Source organism: Pipra filicauda, unplaced genomic scaffold (assembly GCF_003945595.2).
Source record: "Pipra filicauda isolate LSUMZ 115617 unplaced genomic scaffold, ASM394559v2 scaffold358_size1319798_pilon, whole genome shotgun sequence".
NCBI lineage: Eukaryota > Metazoa > Chordata > Aves > Passeriformes > Pipridae > Pipra > Pipra filicauda.
In genome coordinates this window covers 537,595-558,070 of record NW_024104485.1, presented here as the reverse complement: position 1 = coordinate 558,070, position 20,476 = coordinate 537,595, and positions in this window count along the sequence as shown.

Sequence of the window (20,476 nt, the reverse complement as noted above, 5' to 3'; positions counted from 1 at the left end):
GAGAAAAAAGGGGAAAGAAAAGAAGAAGAGAAGGGGAGGGGAGGGAAGGAGAGGGGAGGGGAGGGAAGGAGAAGGGAGGAGAGCGGAGGGGAGGGGAGGGGCAGGGAGTGGAAGAGGAAGTAAATTTCATGGGGAAAAATATGCCTGAGTATTTCTAATTATCATTTCAAAGCTGTCTTCAATCTGCAGAAAACTGCACACTTTAACTCACTTTGTTACTATCTTTATGCAGTTAGAAAAGCCCTGCAATAAAACTGGATTGGAAAGAGAAAAAATATGAAAATAAATGTAAGTGCATAAAATGAAAATTATTTTCCCAAGACAGGTGATATTAAAGATTGAACCAAAAAGTAACCTAACTTTTCTAGGGTTTAGTGCTACTTCCATTGCATGGCACTTCAATGTTTTCCTCTCTGTTTGCATTTTCTTCCTTTTTTTTTTTACGTTTTTCCTCTTTCACATTTTTCCTTCCTTCCTTTCTTCCTTCCTTCCTTTCTTCCTTCCTTTTTCTTTCTTTCTTCTTTCCTTCCTTTCTTCCTTCCTTCCTTTCTTTTTTTTTTTCTTTGTTCCTTCCTTCCTCTCTTCTCCCTTTCTCTCTTTCTTTCTTCTTTTTTTTTCCCCCAGATACACTAGGAAAATTACAGTGTTGCATCCTTACTCTTTTCCTTTATACTACAACAGCAGTCAGAACTTGCTGAAAAGTACTGCCATGGGGTGGATGCTGTACTGTGATGGCTTTGGTTGGAACATGGAGATATGAAACTGGAGTATCTTCAATATATGGGAGAATATGAGAGGAACTGGAAATGGAAACCCCCATTAGTTTGTATCTGACATTACACACCCTTATCTACTTGAATATCAAGTTTAAAATTACGTACTGATTAAGATTTTTTTCTCTCTTATATTACACCTTTCTCAATTTCTTCTTCTTATCCCTACATATAAATCTAAAGAATTCCTCTGCCTCTTCCGATATTATTTCACCTCTATGATGTTGCAGCTAATTACCACAACTGGCATATGGGAGAAGCTGGATTTTGTAGGAATGATATTTTTCTAGGAGAAAAGTCCAGGCAAACCAGAGAAATGAACCAAACATTTCTTCCTACCACAGGGATGAACAGCTACCAGTGGAAACAAAACTTCATCAGACTTATATTAGAAACCGAAAAATTGTCTCTGTCTTAATCTTTTGAGCAAAAATTAAGGCCAATGAATGCCTGATACATAATAACTATATGGGGTTTTCTGCATACTGCCAGTATTTTATGAAACCAAAAAGCTGCGCTTACATCATGTAATTTGTTTTCCTAAGATGACTCAAAGAAGAAAAATGTCAAGTAATTATATACTTGTTACTCTCAAGAATTTTCATTCCAGGCTCAAGATGAAGACTAATACAAGAATTTGGGAAATAGTCTGTAATTTCTGTTCACTTACTTGATGTAGTTTACCTTTATTGCTATGGGGTTTTAATTGATAATTCAATAGAATATTTATATTCTGTCTTGAGGTTGCTGCACTAATTCTATTAATTCCTGGAGTGGATACACGACATTCTGTTGGAATCATTATTTTCTTTTTAATAGAATATAGCAACAGACAGCAAGTGATTCAGCATACAGTAGATTGTTCCATTTATTGAAAATCAAGATACTGTATTTGCTCTATTACAATAATGAAGTTGATGATTTCCAATCTGTTTAATAAACTGTTTCTGCATTTGAATATTTATATTAAATCAACCAGCTGGTGAGATCACATCATTGTTTTTACTCAGAAATATATACCAATTATTATCACTAAACATATTATTTTTTTTGCCTCAGACAGGATCACAGGCTGCCCATCCCATGCAAACTTGGAGTTCAGCCTTAGCTTTTTAATTTTAAAGTTCTAACTATAGATATTTACAAAACTGCATAGAAACCTCCCTTGGGGAAACTGAGGCATAAGGTAATCATAGAGCAGATGTCAGAATGGACTTCAATCCTCTCTAACCTCCAATACCATCATACATTTGCCCTTAATCACTTGAATGATTGCTCTCAATCAGGCAGCAATAGGAATAGTTTAGCAGGAGATGGTGTGATGTGATGTCATCAGGTCCATTCACCCCTGACACTGTTCTGTTAATCATTATAATGCTTTATATCCAATCCCCCCACAAAGGCAGGGAGAGTGGAACTAGATAATGTTTAAGGTCTCTTCCAACCCAAACCATTTTGTGATTCTGTGATTTTGATTTATGTGGGTAGGCTGTCAGTAACTTGCAACCAGCTGTTTGTGATAACATGTGTTAAAACTTCTGGTTCTTCACTTCTTCACCCTGTCGGGGCTCTAATCCTTCCACTGCTGACCTGAGTCTTGCCCTGGTGCTGACTCAGCTTGACACATCCTTGTGTGCCACGGGTTTAAGCTCCCAAGGTGAAATCTGGGACTTGAGACTCCAGAGGGATGCAGTCCCTGAAGACAATGCTAGGGAGACAAAATTTTGGGTATGTGGTGATTTCCACCATTGAAGGATGGCCCAGGTGGGCATGCAAGAAGCAGATGTGGTTTTGTTTTGCACGAATTTGCTAAACAAAAGAGCTGCCAGGAGAGCAATGGCAAATTTTCAGTAAGCCATTGGGGCACTGGGGGCAGCAGGAAAATCTTATTATATATAAATCCATAGAGGGGAATGGCCAAGCAGGCTTTTTGGCCCTGTTTCTGTGCCCTTTTCAAATGAGCCCATGGGCATGCAGAGGAGTGAAACTGGCAGAACTCTAAAGAAACTTAATAGGGTTATAGAAATTACTCCAAAAACCTACAGGATGTATTAGAGAGTTATTTCTTCTCCACAGGTTTCTTTGAACCATCTCAATAGAAGTATATTTCATTGTATGTTTGATTTTACAAGGTGGTTTAAAAAATTATATGAGAAAGTTTGTAATTTTCTATGAAGCCCTATAGGATTTTTCCATAAGGGAAATATCTCTGTGTATCTAATACATGCAGGATATTACACTGCACAAGAATTGCTAATGAAAAATTTAACTCTTAGTACTTCTTTAAGCACTAATGAGAGAAAGACTACTCAGAAATACGTGCAAAGTATCCAGTAAAGTGCTACCCTGGATAACACTGTGACTTGGGGAAAGAAGCAAAACAAAACAAAAGAAGCAGCCTGTGAATATTTATGAGTTGATCTTATGACTTAGCTCTGTATTGACATTTTCAAGTTAAAAAACATTTGACTAAAGGAAAATGGCTAGTGCTCAGCAGCAACAGCAGCATTCTGCAAATTTCCTAGCCTAGAGGCAGCATGCAGAAAGAAGTAAGAGCAAATGATGTATACTTTGATGTAAGGTGTAACCTGGGGGGACTGCCAGCCAAAATCGGGGAGGGGGATATGAAAAATTAAAATGAAACAGCAGAATAGGTAGCTGCCTGTAGGAAGAAGTTTAATCTCTCAGTACCATTAATGATAGAATGGAAGGATAATGGGGAGAGGCCACCAGCAGAACAAGTGGCTCTTTGTTCTGTTGGTTTAAAATTGTTTATTTTAGACGGTTTCAAGTAATTAAGGGAAATTGCAGTCTCTAACTATAAGAGAGATCGTTACAGAAAGTTTGGCAGGAAAAAAAAAAAAAAGATAAAGTTCATTGTCCCAATTAGATGAGAAGTGTTTTCCTGGTGGAAGCCACCCAAGAAAACCTGGAGGGAAAACAGGGAACAGGCGTAATCACAGTTACAGCCCGCGAATCAGACTGAAGATCAACTGGGGGAAAAAAAAACCCACATTGATTTATAGCTTCACAGACAAAGGCAAATGATGGGTTGTGTAAATCACATCATTATTGTTATGCAAAACTGGGAAACAACACTGTCAGGAAGTTGAGGCTGCTAATGGCAGCCCTAATCCTGTGAAGACTCAGGAATGTACTGAAGTATGTAAATAACTCTGCTGTCTTCAGAAAGGCCTCACAGGTTTAGAGGTAAAGCACATGCTTAAGTGTCTGCGAGATGATAGCCCCAATAAAATACAAGTTATGTTCTCTTTTCCTATCCAGCAAATTAACAGTCTCTATTTTGCATAGTATAGTTAGCAGCAGGGGGTTGGAGGTTTTTTTTAGCCTGCCACTGAAAAAACATATTATCAGAAAAATTAAATAGCTTGGAAAATCAGAAGGTGGATACTAACAGTTTCTTAAACTTGTCACTCATTTAGCACTGATTCTTGCTATGGCGCATCCAATTTTAGAAGCTTGGAATCAGATTCTTCTTCATACAGGAAGTATATAACCTGCAAGTGGGTAATTCAGTGTGTGTAATTCAAAGGGAGCAGGAGTCTTCTACACACCCTGGGTAACCTGTGCTTTAGCACAGCTGGAAGATCACATTTCAACCTCTTTTTAGAGCCTGAAAAGACGCTTTACAAAGACATGGTCTTTTCTTCCACTTATATGTGCCTTGGGGAGGGAGGAGCCTGGTCTTGTTTTGCTTTGGAAGCCAACAGGAACTATGAGATACAGTGATAGGCTCACCAAACACTTCTGGTGTATCTTTTTTAAATGCTGCTGGGTGGAGTGGAAGCCAGGAGCACTGGTGGAACAAGGGTTCATGGGAGAAGTTGAGACATGGTTGTGTGAGTTCTAATGTGCCTTGCTATGACTTCTTGCAAGCTGTGAAACAGAAAGGTTTTCACTCAGCCTAGTATGTTCAGGTGAGCTTTGTTGTTCCCTAAGATAACCTAAAGATATTTTAGAATAAAAATAAAGAACCAGTATATTCACCCATTACTGTTACTCAGCTAAACCAGGTCTACTGATCAGTCTACTGGTGACCAGTGACAGGACCTGAGGGAAGGGCCTGAAGTTGTGTCAAGAGAGGTTTAGACTGGTTATAAGGAGGAGGTTTTTCCCCCAGAGGGTGGTTGGGCACTGAACAGGCTCCCCAGGGCAGTGGTCACAGCACCCAGCCTGACAGAGCTCAAGGAGTGCTTGTATGACACTCTCAGGGAGATTGTGTGACTCTTGGGGATGGTCCTGTGCATGAACAGGAGCTGGACTTTGATGGTCCTTGTGAGTCCCAACCCAGGATGTTCCATGATTCTATGACTGTATGCTCAGCTCTAGCCTGCTATGAAGTAAGGAACTTACTTCACTTACATCACTGGCTAAAAGAAATTATTGAATTGTCTTATCTACAGTTTCAAAGTGGCCTTGGAGCATCACAGAATTTGGGAAGGTTGTTGCCAAGAGGGAAGGTGTTAATGACACACTGGCTAACTGTAACTGGATGAAAGGCCAGAAAATCTTTCTCCATTTGTTACTGACCCAATTGAGATCTGATTTATTGGATACAATTAGTTTGCATTCAGTCTCCTTCCGAGCTGTGAGGCCAGACAATGATCTTCCTTGCTGCCTGCACACACACTGGAAGAGGGCCCTTGCTTTCAACAACCACTCAAGCTCTCCCAGTGTGGTGAGTATTATTAGGGTTATAAAGATCAAGGTAAAGGAGGTAGAAGACTCCTTCTCCTGTTGTCCGTAAAGTTTTACTGTGCAAAGTTTTAATTGCCTTTCAGAACAGATTCCTCAAGTAGAATTACACTCAGCCAGAACACTTTAGAAAGGAATTAACTCTTGCATTGCACCCTCAGCTGTGGTGAGGGATGCTTGGTTTGAGCTGCCAAAAAAATTAGGGTGCTTACCACTGCTCAGGATTTATCCTAGAGTATGAATATCAATATTATTCTTTACCTATCTGAAAGATTTCAAAGCCCTTTCTAAATTTACTCTCCAAGATGTTCTTGTAGTGCTCTGTGATTATCAGCAATCAAAATGAGATAGTATGGGGTTTATATCATAGCAGCTTTTCTTGGAACACGGACCACAGGATCAAGGAAGTCTACTATTATTGCTATTATCATCACCTGAATTGCTGTACCATGTGTAGGATGGGGTCTAGCTGCAATCAGTGATGAAAACCCAGAAGGGAACAGAGCAGAACATAGGTGCCTGCTGCCACAGACAAAACACAACCTACCTCTTAGGTTTGTCTAAATCTTTAGGCTTACCTGACTGTAAGAGGAAAGACAACAGATGGAGGCTGCAAACAGATGGAGGAGCACAAACTAACACTGAGACAATCATGCTAATTGTAATGGGCAACATGCATAGCACACTGGGTGTCTTGCCATGGCCATTACCCTGTTTCATCTGCAGGGAAACAAAGGCAGGGGAAAACAGGCTGTGCAGGGCTACAAGGTGCGGGGTCGGGATGCTCCACTTTAGATGTCTTGTTTTTAGATATCTAATAATGCCAGAGATATCTGGGGTCCCTATAAAACCAGTGGAAAGAGACAGGCAACTCCAGAGAGGCATGGATTTTTAACCCATCCTAGGGATGGGATAAAAGTGCTTTCCAGAGGTGTTTGTCAAGTCTGCAGGTGGCACTGAGTAGTCAAAGCAGGAGATTCTCCCTGTCTAAATGTGTATTTTAATGGGCTAATTTTCAGTAAAACAAAACCAATCAGGTGGAAAAATTAAGACCAACAGCTGCTAGTACCTGATCCTCTTCACAACTCTGCATACAGGCACTTGAAAAAGCTGCTGAGGTAATTTGGAGTAAACCTTTCAAAACATAGAGAATAAAGTTAATGAAAGAAATGTCAGTCTTTCAGCCATTCCATGGGTAAAATAGATTGATAGGAATTGCAATACATATACACACACATGCACACACACGCACATTTATATCTTTCCAATTAAGAAGGAAAAATATAGAATCTGCTGGGTTGAACAGGAGCACTAGTGAGTTATCTAGTCCATCCTTTTGCCTGGGGCAAGACTGATTTAATTATCTCTAACACTTCTCTGATGGATGAGTGTCAAACCTTCCCTTGACTATCTCCAATGAAGGTGATCTGACTACCTCCCTTGGGTGACTTGCTTCATTGACTTAAATGTACTAATAGTTATGAAGTTTTCCATAACAGCCAACCTAAATATTCAGTGCTTCATTCAGAACCTATCACTCCTTTTTCTTTTTTTTTTTTTTTTTTTTTTTTTTTGTTCTCACTGACTAATGAGGATAATTGGTTCCTCTCCTTTTTCAGGGACATGCCTTTATGTGTTTATGGACATTCATCATGACTGCCTTTAGTCTTTTCCTCTCCAGACAGGACGTGCCTGGTTCTCTGAAACTTCAGTGGTAAGAAGCCTGAGGCAGAAAGATGAACGTGTTGCGAAAGGCAGAAATGCGGGCATTTTTTGTGGTAACAAGGAAGACTGGGCATTTTGCATCGCCACAGATTCAAGGACTGACTTTCACAAATATGAGGAGCGTGAAGCTAAACCAGGAAATATAAGCAGTGAAACTGAAAATGAGCTACGAATGCAAAATATCGTTCACCTGCGTGGGATACCACAGGAAGGGAACTGCCAGTGGATGGCACAAACAAGGGTTCTGCTATGACCCATATCCATAAATAGAAACACAGGGCTCTGTTGCTCGACCTCATAAGTAGTGAGCTAAAGAAAAAAAGTGAGTTCCCAAGAGTATGTTCCCAAACCCAATAAAGTTTGCATAGCTAAGACTAGTTGCTTTGTGACCCTTCCACCTGCTAGAATTTACCCTTTCCTTTCCTCACCTCTGATTTAATTTTGAAGAGCAGGCAACAGGTTCTTCGCAAAGAGGCACTTAAAAGGTTAAAAGGGCAGAAGAGCACCAATAAAGCTTTCTTTGTATTTTATTCTGTCGTGTGGTTTAGCTGTCCCCCAGCCTATTCAGTCTGAAATGGCATCAACACTCCATAGAGACCAATTCATCCTCCTTTTCCTGAAGTGCAAACAATTCATAGACTAAAACAGCACCAGAAAGTAAGAGGAAAATCTCTATGGGGCTGCCAAGAGTCTAGTTACATGCAGTGAAATCACCAGACTTCAAAACAGGAAGGAAGGGTGGTTAACTCAGGCCTTGATTGATGGTTGAGGCACTGGACATAGAACTCTCTCAGAGGTATTTAGAAGGTCTCTGTTTCACAGCACTGGGCTTGCCACAGTCTTTATTGTGTTTGTTTTCACAATAACATTATTCCTGCTTCATGGATGGTAAATTTAGGTGAAGTGAGAGTAAAACCCAAATTTTCAGAAGGACTTGTTCTGATTTCAAGAAGTTTTGGATAATCAGTGGTACTTGGACTCCCAAACCATTGAGAAGCTGAGCTCTAGCTAGAAAAGCTCTAGAAAATATTTCTACTGTAACTTGAATTATTTCCACTTTCTGAGACTCTCCTGTTAGCATGCTACGACTCCCACATCATCACCAGCTGAAATAAAAATATGTTTACACCTCCAACATCCCCACATAAAACTCTTACAGCTTAACTGAAACTACCAGCAAAGCTAGGGATGGAACTTTCAGGGATGGAACTGTATCAGCTGATATGGGACTGCATATGTCTTATGTTGTCTCTGCAATAATGATTCTTCTTCCTATCTTTGCGTTTTGTAAACTGTACCCATAAGCAGGACTTAAGGACATTAGAAGAGGATTTACAACCAGTGGTCTTATGCAGAACAAAGCAATGGTTTGGGTGGGGGTGTATGGCTGTCTCTGACAAAGCTGAGATCTAAAACTCTGCTGCTTACCCTGACAGGATCCCTTCCTTAGGTCCATATCCCTTCCCAAGTCTCATAATCTATGATTTTACTGACATGAGGCTAATTCAAATGTAGATCACAGGATGGTTAACTACCTGTGAATATATTTTCAGTTACCATAAATAATATATCACAGAGATGACAACTAAAGCAAGGTATTCCCAGTGCCTTATCAGTATCCCAGGCTCTGTACTTTCCTTGCCATGAAAGCAGCAATTGACCACTATCCATACTTTCACTCCCACAAGTGAAACTGCTGTTTTGAAGAAAGAGAGTCTGGGGCAAGCTAAGAAAATGAATCCTCTACCTTATCAGAAGCTATAAATGGCTGCTGGGAAGTCTTGAGAGATTACCCACTGGCTGGATATCACAGCTTCATACTGAAGAAGCAGCACTTGACTGTTGACATTTGTTATTAGTGCTGAAGAGCAAAATGCCTGTGGTATTTTTATTTGGTATTTGTGTATCCCTGATGCCTCATCTGCCGCATCCTGGGCCCTGTCATGCTCTCACTGACGTCAATAAGGGTCTTACCAATAGATAGGAGGCTCCCCATTGGCTATTTCTCCAAACGCTGTATGAGTCTACCCTTATTTCTCAAGGCTTATCTGATTATGATTGGGAAAATCATTTTCTTGGGTGGTCACTTGCAACGACCTGCCTTTATTGAACCTGAATCATGAACAAAGTGTTTTTTCAGGTCTTGCCTTGCCTTATAAATGAAGGACATTCAGTAGTATTACTATCTTATATTCTAAGACTTTTATATATATAAATTCGAGTACATGGAAATTCTTTTGACAGTGTAGGCTGATGCAGTCTCTAGAGTCTTCCTTAGCTAGATCTTTTACCTAGACATCTTCCCACTCTTCCCCTGGGGAGGGAGGGAGGATGTGTCATTAAGACAAGGCCACACAGATTTTGTATTAAAAACACTTTCACTGCTGTGATGTTTGCAAGCTTGAACAAGAACATCAGCTAAAACATAAGACGTGGATGAGTCAATACTAAGAAAAAAAGGAATGGTTTGAAAATGAGAAAAAAGTTTTGAGACTCCAAAGATTTGTGAAATGTAATTTTCTTTCTATAAAAGTGAGTTAAATGATGGGAAAAGGTGACAGACAAATAGTTCTGCAGGCAGATATTCCCCTGCTGGTCCCCACACATGACTAGAAGGGGGAGCAGTTGCACATTTTTCCGTTAAGATTGCTTAACGTGAGGGCTTTCACTCTGTTCAAAAACATCAGTGCCTGATAAGTAGTTACCTTCAGATGTGAGACCAGTTTTGTCTTCTTCCAGAGATTGTCCTCAAGCCTTTAAGGCAGGAACAAAAAATAGAAGCTTGGACAAAGCAGAGACCAGTTTCTGGCCATGAAGGCCACCAAAAATTGGTAGGAATTTCCATGAAAACTATTCACATTTGTGTTCACTTTTGAAAGATTTGGTTAACTATTGGTAGTTAATTTTTCCCCTTTCAGAGGGGAAAAAGTGTCATAGGATACAGAATACCATAACAGAGGAAGGAAAGAGACTCTCTGACTCTGTGATTCCTCTGACCCCCAAATTATGCAGTTTTGGTCCTTAGATAATTAGTTCAGATTCCTCCTGTGATCTTGCGTCTTTGCTTCTCTCCCTCATTGTTCATCATCTGAACAATGAGGATTATAGCTCCTCTGACACCTTGTGAATTTAGGCTGTAAGAAAATCATATGTCACTGGCAATAAAATGTGCCATGCTGAGCATTTTATCTTGTACTTGTCATACGTGGATTTGTCTGGCATCTCCTTGCACTTCCTTGATTAAACATTATGGTATTTCATTGGCTCAGTGAATAAACCAGCCTTCATTTTATCCACGTGGTTTCCAGAGATTTTTCTCAATCTCTCTTGTAAACCAATGAGTTAAGGTTTGGGGATATTTGGCATGAGCTCAGAACAGTGTCTTTCATTCAGGTCAGCTCAAAGCTCTCCCATACCTGCATAATTCTTAGTCCATGACTGTTTATTAATGAAAAACAAGGAGTGCTTCTACAGAAGTGTTTGGAGTGTCTCACGGATTCACATACCCAGAAATGAATAGTACTTCTGAACTTTCATTTTTCCTTCTAGAAATATGGAAATAAACAGAGTTACAAGGATCCCAGCTCAATCTGACCTTAATTGCCAGCAAACATTAATGCTATACCTGAGCACCTTCAAATTGTAGAGAAGATTTATTTTGATACCAACCCAACACCAGGTCTACCCTCACAGTCATTTTGGACGATCAGCATCTCTGTCATTCTTGCAGCTGCTGGAAAGCTCTTTGATCTCTACAGCAGTACTGAGTTTGTCATTTTCTTACTTGCTCAGATGCTTTCCCATAATCTCTCTTCCAGATATGTCAATCTACAAGACAAGGAACACAAAGTTTTTTTTTTCCCTTCCAAATCTATTTTAGTCTCTCTCGAGCTTACTTATATGTGTACATTAATTTAACACATCTGGGGGATTTCTGATGCACAGATATAACATATTTTTCTTTTTTTTCCTGCTATCCAGCTTGCCCTTGTTTTTCCCCTTTGATGTGTAATAATGAGGTGGCACAGGGGAAATGTCTTTAATCAATTGCAGAAAGTTATAGCACTATCAGGATTGCATGTATCTTGAAACACTTTATCACTGTCTCTTTCCAGCGTTCATAATTCTGATGTATCTGGTGTACCAGTGTCATGTCATTCTATTACATTAAACAATCTAACATAACAACCAAACGCAGTGAAATGATGAAATGCTGGCCTGCTTCAGAAAATATGAAGAGATAATACAGTTGTTTTCATCTGGGAAAGCTGCTATTAGTTCATTCTGAGGTTTCACATGATTAGAGGGAGAGCTAGATAAGCAGCTAGACAGACAGAACAAACACAAGCACACCATACTTGGGGAAATGCAGCTCAGTTTTCCCGCCTTATGTTGTCCATTTGGACACATGAATAGAAGCAGAGAGATCTCTTTTCCATTTTAATTACAAGTAAGGTGGCAGATCAGAAAATCTTACTTTATGTCTTTATTTCTGCTTTATATATTTATATGTTCGTAAGTTTTATACTTGTTCCAAAAGTAGTCACTCCTTAAAAATCCTCAAACCTACCTTATGGTTTTATTCATGCTGCATCTCACCTTACTTTAGGTATGTTCCCAATGAAAATCATATTACTGCAGTCAAGAGTCCAACCATAACTCCTCTAGCCACCTTGAGTTAGTTTTGATTTAGCTGCCTGTGCATGTCAGAGCTCAGCTGCACTACTGTCACGGTATTTATTTCCACCCTTTTCCATTCTCTGGTAAGGTTTACAGCCCACACCAAACTTTAAACTTAGCATGGCTACGTGGCTGTTGTAGCTCACAGCCACTTTCAAGCCAGCCCAGAGCCTCGCAGCTGCCAGCCATGCCTTTGTCTGCAGAGCAAACACACGAAAATGGCTTTGGTGTAATTTAACATTCAGCATAAACATTGCATACGGGCAGATTCTAAGTATGGATTTACATAGAGGTAATTTGTTATCCCTCCAGTTGTTCACCTTCCTAATTCTTATACAAAGTAGCTCTGTCCACTTAATCTAATCTGATCACAATTTTTCACACACTCACATACCTGGTCCCTGTCCTGCCATGCTCCTAAACCTAAACCCAAAAGCAGTCCACAGCCGTTTTCTCATTATCCTGTATTTCCTCACTGTGACTTGGTACCTAGTACCCTTTGCTGGCTTTGCTCTGGGAAATGAACCATGAAAGTACTAAGAGGATAAATGGAAACATCCTGAGAAAGGGGAAAAGGTTTCTGCAGTATCTGAACAGGACCTACAGGGAAGCCAGAAAGGGACTGTTCGTCAGGATCTGTAGTAATAGGAAAAGAAATGATAGGTACAAATGGAAGGAGGGAAAATTTAGCTTAGATATTAGGAATTTTTCACTGTGAGGGTGGTGAGGGTGGTGAGTCACTGGCACAAGTTGCTCAAGGAGGTTGTAGATGCTCCAACCCTAGAGGTGTTCGAAGCCAAGTGGGATAAGGCCTGGAACAACCAGGTCTAGTGGCAGGTGTCTCTACCCATGTCAGGGGGAGTGAGACTAGATGACCTTCAAGGTCCATTGCAACTCCTTAACATCCTATGATTCCATGATTCTATGGCTTTCCTTCTCCCCAGGATATATCTAGGATCTTCAAGACCTTCCCTAAGCCCTTCCAATTGTGAGTAATTTACAACTAAAGAATCTCCCCTTATAAAATTCGTAATCAAAACCGGATTTGGGTCAACAGCACTAGCTGAAATCATAACTTGGGGCATTTATCTCTGGGTTGGTAGATGCAGGGAATCGCTTTTATTGAAGCTGTTTTGTTGTTGATGGCTTTCTTTACCATGAACTCCATGGTAGGATAAATAAGGTCAAGCAGACCAAGCGTCATGGACTCAAAGTGTGAGTGACTAATGAAGGAATAGAGCTATTGATTCACACTGGGCAGAAGTAATTTTCATGTTAAAATCTTGGCATCCCCATGCCTTGAAAAACCAGTTGCACTGTGTCATCCAAGAGTGTCTGATGTGCTGCTGAGAGCATGCCAGATGCCAGTCACTCAGAGGACTATATCTTTCCAAAAGAATATTAAATGATTTTATGGATTTAATAATACATATATAAAAATATATATACCATATAACAGATATGCTGCATTAGCAGCAGCAACTGATTTCTAGCAATCTTATCTCTCGGTCATCTTTCATGTATATGTACATACAATACCAATTACACTCCATAACACTTGAAATAGAACCAGTAAATATATGTGTAATTCATCAATGAAACGACACAGACTTTTCTAGTGATGCTTGACCCTATATTTTTCTTTCCTCCTTCTGCTTCTATTGTGTTCATTCATCATGTTATAGATCCATTCAAATCATAAACTCTTGAGGGTAAGATTTGTGTCCTTAATTTCTTTCTGAAAAACCTTGGTTACTATTATATACATAATAAAGAATGGCACTTTTCCCCAAACCCGTGTAACCCTCAATACAACCAAAGCCAAGGTCATACACCTGACTGAAACTGAGTCATTCAAGCACAGTGGCCAAGCTAAGAAGACTAAACTGATAAGTAGACTTGAGGACTCCAGCAAGGGGGCGAATAATACAGAACCAAAGCTCTGTAAGTGATGTAGTATTTTAATCATTTTTGTACAGACATTAAACAACTCTGCAATATAATTCACCAGTAAATCTCAGATCGATGAAAATATCAACGAGCTTAAGCCCCACTAATTTCAATGACTAAGAAGACAAAATATCTTGTGAGTGGAGATCTACAACCAAAAGCTGCAAGCTTAGTCCTCTAAATACGCTAAATGAGCAGGTATTTGATGTAACAGTCTGGTACACTTTAGTGGAGAAGTCCCAGGTTTATTTTGATTTAATACCTTTGTGAATGAGAACAGAACTAACATTGTTCATTTTGACCAGTGACAGACCAAATAGGGAATAAAAGGTGTCTGTGTAAAGCTTTAGTACTTTTAGACACATGACTCCCTGATACAATTGCAACAGCTCTCACCACCCAAGGACTGCTCACCCTAAAATCTTCCAGGGGAAAGCTGGTGACAAAGGGTGAAAGAGTGGGGCTCAATCAGAGAGGGACCTTTCCCATGGTTTTCTAAGGCTTGCATCTCTTTCTTGACCTCCTGTCAAGAACTACATCTCCTCCCACTTTGAGAAATTCTACTCCACAGTCTGGTTTGCCATTTTTAAATCAGTTGTCACTTTTGAAACTGATAATCAGTTTCCACAAAAACTCTTCCCACGTAACTGTGGTAAAAAAAGGAGACTGTAAAATATGAGTATGGGACAACTCTTCAAAGCTTTGATATGAGACACTGTAGCAAGAGGTTTCTCCTTCTCCATGGCCCACTCACACCTTCCTTAATCAACAGGCAGCTGGAGCAGAGGGGAGAAAATTGGGCAGAAGAATAAAGGCTGAGGTTTATTTCCTGACAAAACCCATGATTATTAGAAGCTATTCTTTTTTTTTTTTTTTTTTGGTCAGTATTCATCAGGCTTAGACAGGAGTGGCAACCTGAAGAGAAATGGTTTCACATATCTTGTTAAATTGTTCTTGTCATATATATCTTGTCACACCATTCACTGAGTCTCCACATGGGTTAAATTAACAAACAAGCAAAGAGATGAATATTTAAAACAAAATAAATAAATAATTACTAGCTGAAAATAGACTGCACAAGGCAATTATATTTTCTTTATTGTATCAAAATTCGTTGACAGCTATGGAGCTTCTTTAGCCCAACACCAAGGAAAAAAGTGCCATCCAATGAAAAAAAAAGGATAATAAAGACAGACGGCTATACCAACAGAAGACAGACAGTAAGATATTATGTACATTTTGATGTATGAGTTAGCAAAACCACAATGGTATATACACCCAAACGCTTTAGGGTGAATATAAATAAAATTGGCTTTGTCCACAACAAACCCAGAATGGATACCCATTTGCTTTTCAGAATGGTCACAGTGGCAGTGAAAAGATCTCATTTCCCAGATGTCTTTCTGGGATGACTTTGTATTCACTTTTTCTTGCCATTAGCTGGTGTCCAATATGATGAGCAAGTTACGAGCCCTTCATTCAGCTAAGAGAACACCTAGAAGACTTGGTAATGAACAATATAGGGTGGTGCTTTCCCCTCCTTCTCTCTCTCTCTCTCTCTCTGACTCATTTTCAGGACTTCTTGTCTGACCTTGTTGGTCAAATTTTATAACTCCATCGTGGAAGGTTAGAAGACATCAGGGCTTTTAATTCCAAGCGCAGCGTTTCCTCACCCCACCAAAGTTAGCTGGCAGTTCCAAGAAATAAATGACTTTTGCTGGGCTCTTAAATAATATGATTTGCATGCTTGAAATGAGATCACCAAAGTAATTGTAGAATATTGCTTGCCATTACAGTCATTAAAAACAGGCAGATGTAGGATCATTCTCATGGAAAACTTTCCTGCTGGGTTTTCATGGAGATAAGTGCACAAAATCCACTTCTGAAAAGATGTTGAATAGAATGAATTTGCCATTCACTGACTGTCTGATGATGATTTGCTTGTTAATTGGGAGTTTAGGCTTTAGAGAAACCTTAACAAATGTGATTGCTAAATTCTGGAGGTTGCCTCCCTCTTCGCAAGCCATGTTTACAGCTATAAATTCTTCTTTCATTGTATGGCATTTTAGTAGACATTTGTCAGTGGGGAAATACAGCATTACTCATTTTTATAGGGGGACTTCCAAAGGTATTTTCAACTTCATTGCATGGCAAGAATGTGTTAATTTAATTCATAAAGGTGTTTAACTCTGTGCTTAATTTTAAGCACAAGCTTAAATCTTAATGTCTTAGTGATTTCAGCAAGTAATTAAATGGAAGTAGTGTTATCCCATACTGCAGTGTCCTAAAAAACTATGTCACAAGTAGCTAATTATTTACATTTGTGGGGAGAGACAGAGATGTGCCTCAATAACTAAACTCAGCCACGGAATATCTAAACAAATGCCTGCTCAGTGTTACATCTGAGAACTAATTACCTGCCGGGCATAGAATAACAGAATGATTTGACTTGGATGGGACCTTGAAGGCCAGCTAGCTCCAACCCCTGCCATGGGCAGGGACGCCTTTCACTAGACCAGGTTGCTCCAATCAACAGTGCCAGGGATGAGGCATCCACAGCTTCTCCAAGCAACTTGTGCCAGGGGGTCACCACCTTCACAAGGAAAAAAATTCTTCCTAATATCTCCTTAAGAGATAAAGGGGGACACAGTCGGGGGAGGGGGGGGATGAAAAGGGAAATGGTTGTTGTTTATGGGCAAAATTACCATCTGAGTGAATTGCATCGGAGGTTCAACCCTCTCTCTGAGGCAGCCTCCGTGCCTTTACCTCAGGGTATCCCTTCCAGGCACAGAGGGATGGAAAACAAGAAAATCAAGGTCTAGGGTTCGCAAAATACCTGCTTAGAGCTGGGAAACTGGTACTTGCTGAAGATCACCTCTGAAAAGAGTCTTTCCAAAGCCGGAGGAGGAGAAGGAGCCATGGGTTGGCTCTGACATTGCTTTGCTCCCCCTTAAAAATGCTGCACCTCATGCTGTGTGCATCGAGGTTGTGCCTAGCCACAAGCTCATGAGTGTCTCCCAGATCCCTTCCATGGTCTCAAAAACCGTTTTAGCTCTGGAAAAGGGATATAATATTTGGAAGATATGCCTATAAGGAGCCACATGTGCCAGCACAGCAGAGATCGATGAAAGCAGGAAAAGATCAGTCAAAAGCAGAGGGTTAGCAGAGGCAGAACTGCTGGTCTTCTTGGTAAATGCATCTATCCATCCCTCTCCCTTTGTAAAGGAGGAAACAGATTTCTGAGTTACAGCACCACGTGTCCCAAGGTACAGTCTCCACGGCAGAGTCCCTGCCCACCACTGAGTGCAGAACAAGCCCAATACACAGATTTTCTCCGGGGTTTCTGGGCACAGTGAATAGTTGTGCCTAATGGCCACTTTCTTGCTCCCTCATGTTTTGGAGATGGAGAAACTGAGTTTTTGGGAGCTGAAACAGCTCACCCAAGGTCAGTAGAAAAGACAGAAGCAGAACCCAGGAGTCCTGCCTGCCCCTTCCCTCTGCTGTAACCACTAAATCCCCCAATCAATAATGAATCTGTTACAGCAGTCTCATATTATACCTAATGTCAGGGGGAGAAAAAAAAGAAGAAGAAGAAGGGAAGAGAAGAAGTTGTAATAAAAGCACATAGGATAGAGATACACATTTCTCTTTAGAGCAATAAATCTTTCCAAAGGGAAGTTGGTTAAAATTCTTTACGTTAAAAAAATGAGGTCCACGGGGACTCCAAATTTCAGTTCGATTTTTAGCTGAGGCATTTTTTTTCTTTATCAAACACTTGGTGCTGTAATGTGATAAGGGCCCCATGCAGACCATAAAACTAATTTATCATCTGTAAGGTGTACAAAGAAAATGGTAACTGCCTGCTTGTCTGCTTGACATATGAGGTCATTTTTGCCGCTAGCTTTCTAATACTGAGCAATTTTATCAGCTATTTATATACATTAATTGTAGGCACCCATATGTTCACCGTTGTATTTAATAATGCATTGCATTGAATATGCATTCCTTAAGTTTTAGCATGCCGTGTGCATCTTTTATTTAACTGTTTGGTTTGCCTATTAAAGCCCATTATTCAGCTCTGCTGTGTAACCCTTCCTCTCTTGAAGGGATTTATATTTCTTTAAAATCTTGCTCACCGTGTTGAGTCAGTGGCATGAACAAGGCCACCTCTCTCGTCCCAAAGGAATAGCAGCAAAACAAGCAAAATCAGGGCCATGGTCCACTTAATAATACTAAACAAAAAGGATTATTCAATGAGTCTCTTTCCTCGAGGGACAGCAACGCATTCATGCTCTGTGGTGTGCACACAGACATGCCTCTCTATCAATATAGGAAGGGAATTAAACGGGGCCTGATTCTGATGCCAGCTCAGCCTACACCAGAGCACCCTTTTCTTGATGAAAACAAGAGCAGGAGAGCACATGAAACACCACAGGCAAACTCTGCAGTGCCTTCCTCTGAAAGATGGTTGCGGGACAAGAAAGCCTTTACCCTCTGACATGAACTCCTGCTCAGGTCTAGAGCCACATAATGTATTTATAGACACTAACTCCAGAGTGTCCTGCTCCCCAGTGCTTCATTGCTGGTAACTATTTCCACAAGCAAGTGGAATTCAAAGGAGAAAAATCTAAATATTTGTAGTCAGTAGCTCTGGGAGGGACCGTTCCCCCTCAAAGACCCCTTTCTCTAATGCAGCTGCTTGCTTTTCCCTTCCAAGTTCCTATACGGTTCTGGTATTCCTTTGTTTTTGATCTACAGCAGCAGCAATTACTACAGACCCTTTCCAACTCAGTGGAGCTGGATGGAGCATCCGAAAGGGAAGGTCTGTCCATTTGCTCACACCAAAACTTGGAAAATAGGAGCTACACATGTGTGAGAAAAAGGACATTATTCTGAGAAAACCATTTGTGAAATCAGATGCCTTCCTGTAAGAATCCCAAACCTGTGTCAGAGGTTCAAAAATTCCCAGCAGCTAGAGCTATACCTCTTGACTTACTGAAATGGTGCTCTAACTAAAGTGGTTAGAGTATACCCATGTTGCTGCCTTCTCAGAAGAGGATGGGAAGTCTTCAACCATGTATCCTATGCACAGTGTTGCCATCAGATAAAAGAAGTTGTTGCTAGCCTCAGAGAAGTACTATGATGCTTTCTGCAGATCTGAATTTTAATCTCCTGCTTGTATTTCCAAGGAGCAAAGAAAGACTACAGATTGACAAACACTAGTTTTCAGGGAGACACAGATTTCCTATGGCACTCAAAAACATGTCAAGAAATACATTTGGAGGGGGAAAAGTTTTGCCTTTATGATTTATATTTTGTTGCTTTCCTCCAAGTCCTCTTAAACCTGAAAATCCAAAGTTGCTCTTTAAAAACTTCACAAATTACATCTCAATAGAAAATGAATTTCCCAAAGGCTAAACTTCCAGGTTTTGTTTTTGAAAAGAAGATTCTCTAGCAATTTTGGCTGTCTTTGTAAGAGGTTTTTATTGTCTACCACCAGGCAATGAAAAGCCTAAGTGGAGTTCGTGGGCAACAGGTCTGAAAGAACAGCGATGCATTCTGACAGCTGAGTAGTTGGTGATCCTTCCCTGAGACCACAGTAAGAGCTGGTGAGTGCCTCAGAGCTCACCAGCCTTCAGCCTCGTATGTCAAATTCAAGCAAACTTCTGGCTCAGGTCTGTGTGTGATTAAATGATGAAGAGGAACATTCTCCTCCAGGCATTCTGTTTACTCTATTAAAGGGCTTTTCATCTAAATATTTTTTTTTGTTTGTTTCATTTAGAGTCCGTGAAAGGTGCTGACAGATAGCCTCTGCCTCCCTGCAGAATGTCTGGAAAAGCTTTCCAGCTTGTACTGGTCCATCCACGTTTCTCAGCATGACATACAGGTATCCCCTCTATGGAGGAAAATATAATCTGGGCGCTATGCAAACACAACATTCAACCTTAGGCATTTACACTGAATCGTTATACAGCAGATTTCATACCAAGATCTTGAAGCACATTAAGAACAAGCACTGAGATACACTTACAAAATAGAGGGATGGGAAGGGAAATATGATCAGTGCAACACATCTGGCTGGCAGCATCTGGCTCAGGCATTGCTCCGAAGCAGGTACAGGATATTAACCCTTTCTGAATTTTAATCCTTCACCAAATTTACACTGGTCCTAGCAAGGATTTAATGTAAATTTCCTTTCTCTTTGTTATCTTTTTCTAAAGGTAACCTTCACCCACATGCATGAAGCAAGTCATGTGAGTCAGGGGTGATTCTGCCACGCGGCTCACAGGACTTTAGTGACCCAGAGCCTCCCCTTGCTCACCCGTGCAAATGGGCACACACCCCTCTTCACTCCTCTGCTCCCACATCCACAATTCACAGGGCTGGAACTAAGGAGGAAGGCAGTCCTAAGCCCCCTGCATGGGCATAAAGCCTGACCTGAAATCTTTGTCACAACCTCCCTATGTCCCAGAAAGCAATCTACAAGATGGGCATAATAAATAACTGTTAAGAGGATTCTGCAGTGTTTTTAGGTAAGGAGTAATGAGAAGTCAGCACTGTGTATATTTAAGTATGATGAATCTTTAACAACGCCTAGGTTAAAAATTGTTAGGAGAAAGAAGAAAAAGAAC